This window comes from Nelumbo nucifera, chromosome 4 (genome assembly GCF_055504915.1).
Source record: "Nelumbo nucifera cultivar China Antique chromosome 4, China Antique-T2T, whole genome shotgun sequence".
Lineage (NCBI taxonomy): Eukaryota > Viridiplantae > Streptophyta > Magnoliopsida > Proteales > Nelumbonaceae > Nelumbo > Nelumbo nucifera.
This window is the reverse complement of record NC_142652.1, coordinates 79718835-79732392: the sequence shown is the minus strand read 5'-3', so window position 1 is coordinate 79732392 and position 13558 is coordinate 79718835.

The following is a 13558-nucleotide window of genomic DNA, read 5'->3' as shown; positions in this document are numbered from 1 at the left end:
CATAGGACCCACACCTTATGTGTACGAAACATTGGTGTGTTCACTCACGAGAGGTTGCTTAGCCCCTTGTGTAAGATTTTTTTTTTGTTAAAGTGGCAAACACATTTACTTATTTTTTAGTCACCTTTTAAAAATTTTATGCTTAGAGTTCCATTATATTTATTCTCTTTTCACGCATTTAAGTGAGGTGGGTTGAACTTAACTTGATTAAATAATAATCAAATGATGTAGGATATAACAGATTTAATGTATTTGGAATGGGACATGTTTGTAAAATTGGGGAAAAGATTAAATAGACAATCAAAGGCATGGGGTTCAGGAAATAATAATAGACAAAATTTGTATGTGTCCTACCATTAACCTTTCAATTAACATATACTAAAAAAGTTAAAATGTAAATTAGATTAGTTGAATATGATCGACATGTAACCTGTTGTGAAACCAATAATAACACTGACATCAATGATAAAATACACGATAACTTGATAGATTGTAGAATATCTCCACGGATCAGGAATATCTCCCATACATAATGTAATTATATATTAGATGGGAAATATATATCAAGCAAGGTTGTCCACGTCACATGGGCCTTTCTCCAAACCCCCTTCCTGCATACTCTATTCTTTCTTTTCCTTCTCCATTACCCCTTTCCAGCCCTCTCATTAAGCCACATCAACAAGGCTCTCCTTGCTCCTATTAATCCCCACTTTCTAATTACCTAAAAATATTTCTAAAATATTTTTGTCTCTCTCTCTCTATCTATCTAAAACTCCTCCTAAATTTTCCTAAAATATGCATCTCTCTCTAATTGACTCATATTTTCTCCTAAAATACTATATTAATTACTCTCTATTCATTTACATGGATCAATTAGAGAGACACAACTTTAACTATTTATTGTTATAACATATAATATGGGTCCCATGTATTGACTACTCTATGTTAAACTAAATTAATAATAATAGCCTATAAAATCAATTAGTTAGTTAACTAATGTTATTAATTCATAAAATTATTCATATAGTTTCCATTTAAAAATGATTAACATAATAGAAAATTCAAAATAAATTACTCTTTTTTTTAATTTAACAATTATTATTGTTAAAATTAATTACAATAATATTATACTTAATTTATAATAACTAATTATAACATTATTGAAAATTTTAAACAATAATAAACTTAACATAATATCATAACTTAAATTACACATCAATGACAATTTACTAAATAATTAAAATTTAATAAAAGTAAAAATTATTAATTTAAATATGATTTAAATCCATTTTTTAAATAATGAAAAACAAGCTAAGTTTAGTATGAGTTTGCCTTTACCATAACTTGACAAGGAGATGTTCCCAATGTATGACTGGAGTAGCTGGTCGGCCCAATGTTGGTAGCAGATCCCTACCCCACAAAATTGTCCTCGCAAGAATTTGAATTTAATCATCACATGACGTCCTCACACCCACTTGTAATCATGTTGTAATCATCATGGACTCTCGTTCGTGGATGGTTTAGTCTCCGAAGGTCCCAAGGGGATGGCCATGGAGAGAAAAGAAGGGAGAGAAGGACGACTGCTGAGGATGGTGGGAAAAGAGCAGAGGAGAAATAGACAGAGTTAGAGAGTCTCTCTAAGAAGCCCTAGGTTAGGGCTATATGGTAGTCTGTCGTGGGATAGAGTTATTCCCCTTTTTATAGAAAGGACCCTAGGGCTATAAGGAGGAGGATCTAAAAGAAGACATTTCCTACTAGGAAAGAGGATCTTTATCTTTTTGTTGGCTGTTAAGGGAGCACCATTGGGGTTTCGCCACGTGTCCAGCGAGATCCTTTGAAGACAAAGTTTCCTTTCTCTTACGGATTCTCTCGTGGCACGTGTAGGTGGTGTTTCCGGAAGCATGTCATTAAACACTCCGGAACACCGGTTTAAACATTTATAATTTTTACCATTTCTCAAACAACTACTAACGTAGTAAATGGGTGAGAACGGGCCGTATCCACAGGGAAGCAAGTGAAAAATTAATATATACTTAGATTCGGAAAAGAGAACACAAGAGGGAAGTGTAGAAATATAAAAATTAATTAATTAAATTAAGAAAAATATAGAATTGGAATAGTACTGAAAGTTAAAAGTGCAAAAGCATAAATAAATTAACAAAAGAAATGAAATAAAAATCAATAATCCAATCAGAGGTAGCAGTCTCCGGATCTCTCCTTTGACCCTTGAACTTCTCGAGCTAGGCCTTTCGTCTTACCTGGACGAATTGTAGATCTGCAAAAAATAAAACAAAGATCAAATGGAATGAAAATAAATTACAAAAAGTAAATAACGAAACTGGAATTAAAAGAACAAAAATTCAACCTAAAACTAAAGAGACTGGTTGGGATCCAATTCCAGAGGTGGTAGTAGTGGTGTTGGCGAACTACAAGTAGGAACCCCTCCTCTTGCCTAGGCATCCTCCTCTTCCTCTACCCTTGGACTTCTCAAGATCAACCTTTCATCTTACTTGGGGGCAGAATCCAACCCTTTCTCAGGAGCCCTAGGGTCCTTTTTATAGAGAAGGGAGGATAGAATTGGGATTAGAGAGAAAGAGGGGGGCAGCAGATGGGTTTTAGCAGAAATATGGGTGCCCTATGGTTTAGAATGAAGGCTTAGGATGGTTCTAGGGTGATCCTAATACTAAGAAGAAAAGGAGAAGGCATCCCATATTATGTAAGGCCGAGATTTAATGGCTAAAGGCTGAATGGTGAAGATTAGAAGTTCGGTGGCTCCTAGGGTTAGAATGCTAAAAAGAGAGTGCCCTAGAATGGATGGTGGAGATTAGAAGGGATGGAATGTGAGGATTTAGTACTTAGGGGTGGCTAGGGTTTGTTAAGAGTGAAAAGAATGGGTTCAAAGTAAACCTATTCATGGGCCGGGTGGCCCGACGGACCAGCCCGGCCCCTGGACGGGCTTGAACACGCAAATGAGCCCGCAGGCTTAACCCCAGGCCAAAAAGCCTGGCCCGCAATAAATTTGAGCCGGGCTCGGGATTTGCCAAAATAGCCCGGCCCGGCCCGACCTATAGATTAAAGTTAAAAAACCCTAGTCGAACCCCTCTTTCTTTCACCTTTTTCCACCTGAACCTCTCTTCTCTTCAGTCTTCACATCCTCCTCAGTCCTCAGTCCTCACACTCTCAAGTAGCCACACAACCGGCGTGGCGGCGAACGTTCACTGGTGCAACAACTCCAACGGTGAGTCGTATCCTTCTCTCTCTCTCTCTCTCTCTTTCTCATACGTGAACTGATCACTGTTAAAATCACAGCTCACAGTCACCGCGAACTCAGCTCCGACGAACACAGTCACTGGTGGTGAATAGGGAAAAACTCCAATTTTTTTATTAGGTCAGGCTTCGGACTTTTTATCAGAGCCGGGCTCAGGCCCAAGTTGTAGGCCCGTTGGTTGGGTCGGGCTCGGGCTCGGGCCTAACAAATTTCTATTCATGAAGAGTAAAAGCCCGGCCCGAGCCTGGCCCCCGACCCATGAACAAGTCTAGTTAAAAGGCGCCCTAAGGTTTGCTAAGGCGTGGGGAGCATGCTAATACAGTAGGAGTGGTGCCAAAGTGGGTTTAGCAGATAGGAGGCGCCCTCCTGATTTCAGTTTTTCACAAAAACACCCCCTCTCTTAGCTGGATTTCACACCGGCTTCCCAAAATTTGCATTTCAGCCATGAAAACTTCCTAGTTTTCCCTAGAATTTGCACAGAGATCCTTAAAGGCCACAACATTGTATTTAACTGGAAAAATGGCACATCTTGACTATTCTAAGGCCGAAAATACCCCTAAATTGATGCCCTTAAGGCACCAAAATGCAGGGTTATCAGTAGGCTACGTCCCTTTACGGGTTTTCGAGTGGCCACATGTTAAAGGACAAGATCAATGATGCTATCGCAAAGTCTGATGCCCCTTGTTCACCTTGGGTCCTGAGTGGTGTTTTATGCTCATCGCACGTCTCTACGTTTGTGATGGTTACTAAGCTCATTGCAAATCTGTGATGGTTTGTCCAACAAGATCCTTTGAAGACAAATCTTCCTTTCTATTACGGATTCTCTCATGGTACATATAGGCTATGTCCCTTTACGGGTTTCCCAGTGGCCACGTGTTAAAGGACAAGATCGACGATGCTATTGCAAGTTTGACGCCCCTTGTTCATCATGGGTCCCGAGTGGTGCTTTATGCTCATCGCATGTCTGTGATGGTTACTACGCTCATTGCAAGCCTGCGATGGTTTGTTAAGCTCATCGCAAATCTGTGTGTATCTAAAGTTCATTGTAGGTTTATGCGGACCAAAGTTCATCGCGACCCATTTCAGATACGCGTTTATTGCCATCATGCGATGAGATATGGACTCATTATTGGCATCTGTGGGGTATTAATTCAATGCCCTCTGTGCTCTGATGGTCTGAGTGATCACTATGTACCTACACATGCATTTAAAAGATCCCAATACTTGCATGGTTTTATTTACTAGTGATGAAGGGCGATTTGACTCTCCAATGACATCGCAACACGTAGCGCCCCGGAACCGTCATACGACACCTCATAACCACGTAAACATTGACTTCGAAAGCACTTTGGACACATCATACGTGTCTCAACCTCCTCAACCCCACCTCAACAAGCTGACTTCGAGATGCCTCAAAAGATGTTAGGTCGGCGTAAGAGGCGGCTTGCACAACATGATGGACGACCTCCTTCACAAGTGGGGTATCAATTTTGAATACTTTGGGATCACATTGCCACGACGATTGAACTAACTCCCATCCCGCCTGCTTTAAAGGCAACCGAATAAGCGTTATCGCTTTACATGGAGTCTGTCTCTAGGCGTAAAATCACCTCCGAACCAGACAAGATGGTGATATCAGATGCACTATGTGAAGCCTACAACAAGTTATTACTATATAAAGGCATCCCATTCCTCATAAAAGGTACGTGCGATATAACACTCACATCTCTCTTGCATTCTAGCTTCCTAACATTCTAAACTTTTCGTTGACTTAAGCATCAGAGTGCTCACCTCAAGTAAAACAACCAAGGACTTTGATACTCTTCTCTTCCAACGCGACCAGGCGACCTCGCCCGGTGTCCGAGTTTTCATCCAATAGGGAGCGACCCGATCGCACACCATTAACTAGTAAGCGTGCACATAGGAGGTTGTCATGATAATGATTAAAGTATGACAAATTAAAATGAAGTTCTAATTAATGGAGGTTTAACTGATCAAGTAAGAGAAAAATCTTGAATAATGCTTTGTGATAAAGAAGGACAAATTTTCAAATTAATGAATCTTGAATAACCGTTTAAGATTTATTCCTAAAATTGCAAATAAGAGTGAGTCACCTTGGCCATAATTCACCAACAAGTAATAAGATTCAGATCTTCCTCTACGGGAATCACAACCACCAAATGTAAGGGTTAAAATTGTTATAATGGAGGCATAACAAAGCGCCTCTAAATGTATATATTCTAGTAGTGCTTGAGCTAGAAACCTAATGTTAGATGATAGTAAAGAATTTTATGCAATTGAAGAAAACCAATGAAGAAATTTATGCGATGGGACAAAGCCAAGACATCAAATCCAGAGATATCAAAATCCATGTCTTTAATTATTCTTTTACTTCCTAAATAAGAATTATATGGCATATTCGACTAATATTTATCAACACAATGATTGAACTAATAAGGTATATGACACCATCAAGGGTAGTTCTCTATTCTCGTTCAATGACAATAGCATCAGATGGCTTCAATGGTCAATAATAATAAGTACTAATACCATGTATTTATTGGCTTCAAAGGCATCATATGGGCTTTAATCATTTTTTGTCCTTGTTAGTAATCGATCCCTACCCCACAAAACCATCCTCACTAGGGGTGAGCACTATTCGGTTAAAACCGAATAAATGAACTAAAAAATTCAATTTTGGTTTTCAGAATTAGAAATTCGATTAATCGAACATTCTACTATTATATGTAATATATAATATATAATATGTAATATGTAACATATAATATATAATATATTTATATATAATATAATAAATTTTGATTTTATAAAATACATTATATGTTATAATATATATAATAAAGTATATATTATTAAAATTTGGTTTTAAGTGAAAACCGAACAAAAAATTTCAGTTTTGGTTATTTCAAGTTTTCTATAATTTGGTTTTGCTTCAATTTTAATTTTTTTAGTTTAGTTTTTAAATTTTTAGTTTATTTGGTTTGGTTTTTAACCGTATGCTCACCCCTAATCCTCACAAGAATTTGAATTTAGGGAAAATTCCACTTTAATACCCTGAACTTTGGGGGTAGTGTCAAGTTAGTACCCGAATTTTCAAATGTGTCAGTGTAGCACCCAAACTTTCAAAAAGTGTCAAGCTTGTCTAAAACCGCTAGCAAACGTTAGGTATCATGTAAAAGGATAAAAATGTCCTTGACCTATCACCTGATTTTCTTATGATTGTATCCGATCTCTAACCAATAACCACCTCCGATATTCAATCTCTAACTAGTATTCACATCAATGATGGAAATACAAAAATGAACAAATAATTTTTATTAGCAACCATGAAGATAGAAAAAATAAATATTCCAAGTCATCGACATTTGCATTTTGACGATCAATTCAATTAGTTCAAGGGAAAAGAAAATGAGTCAAACCCAGTATTTCCTAAGTCCTAATCATGATAAAATGTAAAAGAGGAGGCATGCTTGAATTGAAACAAAATTGATGAAAATTGCTTCAAATATTGAAAATAAACAGGTACTGAGTTATTCCCATTACCCCCAAAAAGCAAACAAATAAACATATCTTCATTCAGAAATATGGTCAAACACAAACTTACCATGTTGAATTCATTGGAGAAATACAAAGAATTAAACACAAGGCAGAAAGGAAATGTGATTGTATGAAGAGTACCAATTTGAAGCATCATGTACATAGATCATATTTTGCAGAACTTTGTCAACCTAGAAAAGTGATTATGACCCTCATCTCCTCTTGAGCCTTGATCTTGAATTATACTAGGGTATGGAAGTTCATTATGTCGAATCTTCCGTCGTATTTGAAGTAAAGTCAAGACAGATGAAGGAAGGAAACTAGGAAAAGTTGTTGAGTTCACACATGACACAACCACCTCAAGACCTCATCAATTGATGAACATTGTTGACCTCATCGTCAATGATGTCCCACCTAACAAAGGAATTTATTTATTTGGTTGATTTTGAATCATTTTGAATTTATATCTTTAATTGATAGATTTTCTTCTTGAATGATTTTGTAATAATTTAGGTTTTGTAAAGGAATTGAGAGAGACGCCATCAAAACGACATTAGAGGTTCGTGGAATTTTTTGATGTTAGAGATGCAGTTAGAGCTCTTTCAGAATTAAACGAAAGGGAAATCGACGACAAGAATTTAGTAATTGAATTTAATCATCCTGGTAGTCATGGAAGAAGGTTATTGAACGTTGATACTACCAACGCCACCAGCAACATCAACAAAACCATCACCGCTTCTGATATTAACAGAAGAAGCAGTTTAAATTCTTCCGGTACTAGGGGTGCACTACATTTGTCGTTGATTCCAAATGGATACTGGGGTGCCACCCTTTTACCCTCCCTCCTTCCCGTTCTAGTTAGAGGTGGGCCTACCATCTAAAGGTAGAAGACAATGAACAATGTCTTCATTAGTCTAAGATCTCAAACATCTTAACTAGATAAGTTTCAAGGTAGAAGACAATGAACAATGTCTTCTTTTGAAAGGTATTTTCGACATTTTCAAAAAATTTAAGTTGCACGTATCATCACATGATCAGGTAACTAACGATCGGTTAATGCCGGGGACCAACTTGATACTTATTGAAAATTTGGGTACTGCAATGACATGTTTAAAAGTTTGGGTATTAACTTAACACTGCTCCAAAAGTTTAGAGTACTAAAATGGAATTTCCCATTGAATTTAATCATCACATGACCTCTTCACACCCACCTGTAATCATGCATTGGGAACAACTCCATACTTGCATGTTTTTATTTATAGGATAGGAATATATTACCAATGCACCCACTTGTGATGATAATTTTGTGAGTACTGAATTGGAATTCTTTACGTCCGTGCATTTAGAATATCTCATTAATTGTATATCGATGCAGGGCTGTTATTTGCGAATTCGACTTCTGTCAGGGGAAGTTGGTTCTTGCACCGTTCAAGCAGCCCTTGCAACCTTGCATTAGGAATATCTCCCATGAAATAAATCACATAAGTATAGAGATATTCCCAATGTAAGGTTGTAAAGGCTATTGGAACGGGCTTTGCCCTAACTGAAGCCGGACTTGTTATTTGCATGTTTTTTTTATTTAAGGAACTAATAATTAAGCACATGTGTTGCATGTGAAAATTTTTTCTTCACATTAATTATAGAAATTGAAAATTAACAAAAGTAACAATATGATTAAAAATAAAATTAAACGTTTATAGCAAATAATAATAATAATAATAATAATAATAATAATAATAATAATAATTATTATTATTATTATTATTATTATTATTATTATTAAATTTTGTATTCCATTTTTATCATATTTAAAAATAGCTTTTATTTTAACAATTATTTTTATTTAATATGATGAATATATAACATTAGAAATGATCTCAAATGTTTTCGACAAAATTTTGTACATTTTTCATTTTTGGTGCTTTATCTTTTTTTAAATGTTTATTGTTCAATTATGACATTATGAGTTTCTTTGAAAAGTTGGATCATTGACCCACCATCTAGATAAGAAAATAGCTTGACTATAAAAGTGGTATAAGTGTGTAAGAAAAATAAAAAAAGGGATGATTAGTTTTGATTATAATTTTCCTTTTAAACTATATATTTCATGTATATTATATAAATAATTTTTACTTATTACACTTAATTTTTGTTTGTCTATGATATCATTTTTACCCAAACCACTAGACCTGGCAATTGGGTTGGGTGGGTCGGGTTCGGGTTGGGTCAATGTACTTTGGGTTGATTTTGGGTCAGGTTGAATTTCGGGTTGGGTTGTCAAGTGCTAGACCCTAACCCTAAATGTTTGGGTTAGGTTTGACCCATGGGTCAATTTGGGTCATCCCAAAAAATAGTTGGAATTTAAATAGACTAAAAAAAATACATGAAAGTGTTAAAATTAAAAGAATTAACCATAAAATTCTAAATATAAAATAAAAAACTTGAACATTTAACAATTTAAAGAGTAAACAGTAAAGAGTAAAGACTAAATAGAAAAAATTAGAGAGTGGAAACTTTTAATAATGCATAAATAATCTCAATTAGACTTGACAATCAGGTTAGTGGGTTGATCCATGACCCAACCCAACCCAACCCAGTTTTTCGGGTTGGGTCGGATCAGATCATTTTCACATTTGGGTATCTGAATATGAGACCCTAACCTTGTTTTTACGGGTTGGGTTGGGTCGGGTTTGCGGGTTGGGTCAACTTTTTGCTAGGTCTACAAAGCACTAACCACCACCTAAAAAGAAAAATAGTTTGATTTCTTAAACTATCCTTTTGGTTTAGCTAATTAACTAAATGTACCCTTAATGTTTGAAAATTGATGAAATCTACCCTTATTGTTTATGACAATTGACTAACTCTACCATTCCCGTTAACATCAATTAATATTTCGCCAAAACCCATAAATACGTGACACCACATAACGTTTAAAAATTTTTAAAACCCAATTATACCCTTATCCTTCCTCTCGACCCATCACACCCTTCCTCCTCCGACCTATCTCTCTTCCCTCTATCTTCCTCCCATAGTCACCATCAACACCAGATCACCTTCCTCTTCGACCTCTCTCTCTCTCTTCCCTCTGTCTTCCTCCCACAGTCTCCATCAACACCTGATCATTGGAGATAACTACACAGTATCAACTAAAAAAACCAAAAAAATAGTAAAGCATCTGTCGATCTTTCAATAGTCAAGAACAAATAAGAATAAAAGAAAATTAAAGCAGAGAACGATTGAGTGAACCAACACACCCCTCATCCTCTTTCTTATTCAATAGTGGGGTGCTCTGTTGAAGAAGTAGAGAACGATGAATTGAATAGGGGCAGCGATAGTAGTGGCAACTGAAGTGGTATAAGCGAACTGAACAAGGGCGACGACAGCGGCAACCCTTTGAACTCCCATCTCTCTTTCTCTCTCTTCTTCCTCTGAGCAACGGCAACGGCGGCGGAAACCCCCTATGAACTCCCATATGTCTTTCTCTCTCTCCTTCCTCTCAGCGTTGACGACAACGACGATAACCCCCTTTAAATAAGAGATGAAATAAAGGAAAAAAAAGGAGTTACGCCAAGCTTGTAAGCTAAGAGTCGACAAAGGGTCCCCTTGTAAGCGGAGAGTCGACAACACCATTGCTCGACGTCAATGTTAGTCCAACAGTAGGGTCCGATAGCGACTTCCTGTCAGGATTTGCAGACGAGAGGAATCACTCGAAGAGTTGTTTTTTTGCCAAAGACATTGTGACATTTCTTTTGGTGGTGAAGATTAAGCCCAAGTCCTTCAAATAATCTCCAACCTATCGACGATCTTGCCATGAAGGTGTCGGTGCTGGAGGGGGTCGATGTAGACGACGACGACGGAGCTGAACCCGGCCCCAAGTCCTTCAACTTGACTTGCATCGGCGAGATAGCAGGCATGGATCTATTCTTGGTGAAAAAAAAACTCACCGACCTTCGCCGTTCGGTATTTGTAGCGACTGCCGCCATTGGTGGTGGCCGCATCGAAGGATGGCACTCCTCCCTCTTCCCTTTCGACAGGTGGGGTGAGTGTCGAGAGGGACTATGAGTTAAGTTAAAATCAAGGACAAAAATGTAATTTCACATAGGGGTCAAATGGGCATTTGACCTTTTCCGTCCATGTTTAACGACTAAGGGTACACTTAGTCAATTGTTAAAAATAGTAAGGGTAGCATTAGTCAATATTCAAATAGTAAGGGTACACTTAGTCAATTTGCTAAACCATAAGGGTAGTTTAAGAAATTTACCCTTGATAAAATTATTTATTATGTATAATACTTATTTTTGTTCAATATAATGAATGCATAATATTAGACATGTACCCAATATTTTATTTTTTATAAATATATAGCATTAGATATGCACCCAATTTTTTTCCTTTTTCTTATTTTTGTGATTCTTTGTATTTTCTATTTTTAAAAATTTTATTATTTGACTATGACATCATTTCATTTCTAGGTAGATTTTAAATTTGGCATTCCATTTTCATCATTAATAAAAATACTTCTTATATTTCATACTTATTTATTTTAATTTTTATTATTTAATTATGACATTATTTATTAATTCATTTGACTCCAAATGGTCGAATAAAATGTTTTCCCACCACTGGAAGGGAAGAAAATGTTTTTGTTTTCAAATTACTTTTCAAAATATTTATTTTTACACTATTAAAATTAATATTGTGAATTTAATTACAAGAATTTAATGATGAGAAAAATATATCTTAAATGTATGATTTAATGAGAAAGAATAGGAAAATATTTTTATTTCTAATTGGTTTTAAATTTTACATTCCATTTCCATCATTAATAAAAACATTTAGTATTTCTCATACTTATTATTGTTTAATATGTATATTAAAAATTTTTTCAAATTTTTTAATCGTGGCAATATGGATTGTCCCATTTGACTTTAAATGATTTAACTTCTTACCACCACCTAGATGAAAACACTTTTTTCAAGGGACAAAATTACCTATTTTCAACTTATTTAATATCAAGGGAAAATTCCTGATAGGTACCCTGTACTTTAGGCCAAGTGTCAATTTAGTACTCGAACTTTAAAATGCGACAATCTAGTATCCGAACTTTCATTTTGCGACATTTTAGTACCTGATGTTAACTCACCGTCAATTAGAAGACAAAAAGACCTAAATACCCCTTAACTATTTGGAGTAATGCATGAATTCTTGATTGAAATTACAAAAATGACCCCATCAACTATTTCGACCATTGCAAGTTGGAACCACTATTCACACTTGCGATTACTGAGATTATGAAAAACAACTCCCTCACGTTGGTGATGTCAAGCGAATGCGTCAATTAAGCACGCTGAAGAGCTTAGCAAAACTAGAGTTTGAATGCATCGATGATCAACCTGTGATATCTTGAATAATTAGGTATATAACTTAACCTCTCAGAACCAAAAAAATGGAATAACGCTCCCAACGTAATCAAAGTCTTCCACAATTCAAGTTACTTGACATAAAGTCAGTTTTAGGTTTGAAAAACATTAACAAAAGGGACTGTACATTGGAATGGAGAAAGAAAGGTCAGCAGGCAAACACCCAAAGTACCAACAAATTGTAACAACCTGGCTGAAACCATCCGGAAACTTATCCAACTCCGGCACCTGGTTGGCAACATCGTAGGGCTCCAATTTGACATCAGCCAAACTACCAATGTCTTTCCAACCAGATCCTTCCAATGCACATGATTTCTCTAGGAAACACGAAAGCCATGGTGATGCTTGAGACAAAGAAATCGAACATGGGATTCAGTTTTCAAATGAGAGTAGGCAGTCTTCCGAGAAGTCATACGAACACTGGAATTCTTGCGAGTCTGCAAGGATGAGAGGTCGGGAGCAGACGAGAGGAGAAAGGCTCCCGCGTTCATGGCGTAGAGCGTCAAACGTTTTGGTACTCTGATGAGAGTGAGAATAAAAGATATGGAACACATTTTTTTGATGAAGAAAATTTCGAACGGAGAAGAAAAGATGCGGAACACATTCGGATTGAGTTATGTAATCCCCTAACCTCCCCGAGGAGGTATCGAAGATTCGACGCACGTACCTTTGACACAACGTATTGGAGATTGTTGGACAGGAAGAGATATGATAGAGAGACATTCTTGTACAACTCGGCCTTACCATCGAGTTTGCAAAGGACGACCAGTATGATCCATACCAATCGGACGGAAATTGCTGATGACTCGGGTTATCCACCCAGCTTGGGCTCGAGTAGTAAGAGGGTGTAGTCCACCACCAGTAATATGATAGCATTGTTCTCACCGAGTCACTGAGTCTGATGAGTGAGGAGAGGGCTTGTGATCTTACTGCGCTTGGGTTTTCATCTTGAAATGATGGTTTGGACGGTTGAGAATTTGAGCTCTGTTTTTCAAATGCCTTAAATCGGACATGAGGTCACATGATATACATAATTGATGGTCTATTAACTTTAGATACCAAATTGTTGCATTTTGAAAGTTTCGGGTACTAGATTTTTATATTGTAAAGTTCGGATTTTAAATTGGCACTTGAGCCAAAGTAAGGGTACTTATCAGGAATTTTTCTTAATTTCCATAACTAATTATCCTATTTCCTATTTGTCCTTTCTTTTTATCAAAAAATTTAAATACAAAAGAATAAATTTTATGTTAAAAAATTCCAGATAATATTATTGACGGTTTTTTTAGTACTGAATTCGAATGCTTGGCAT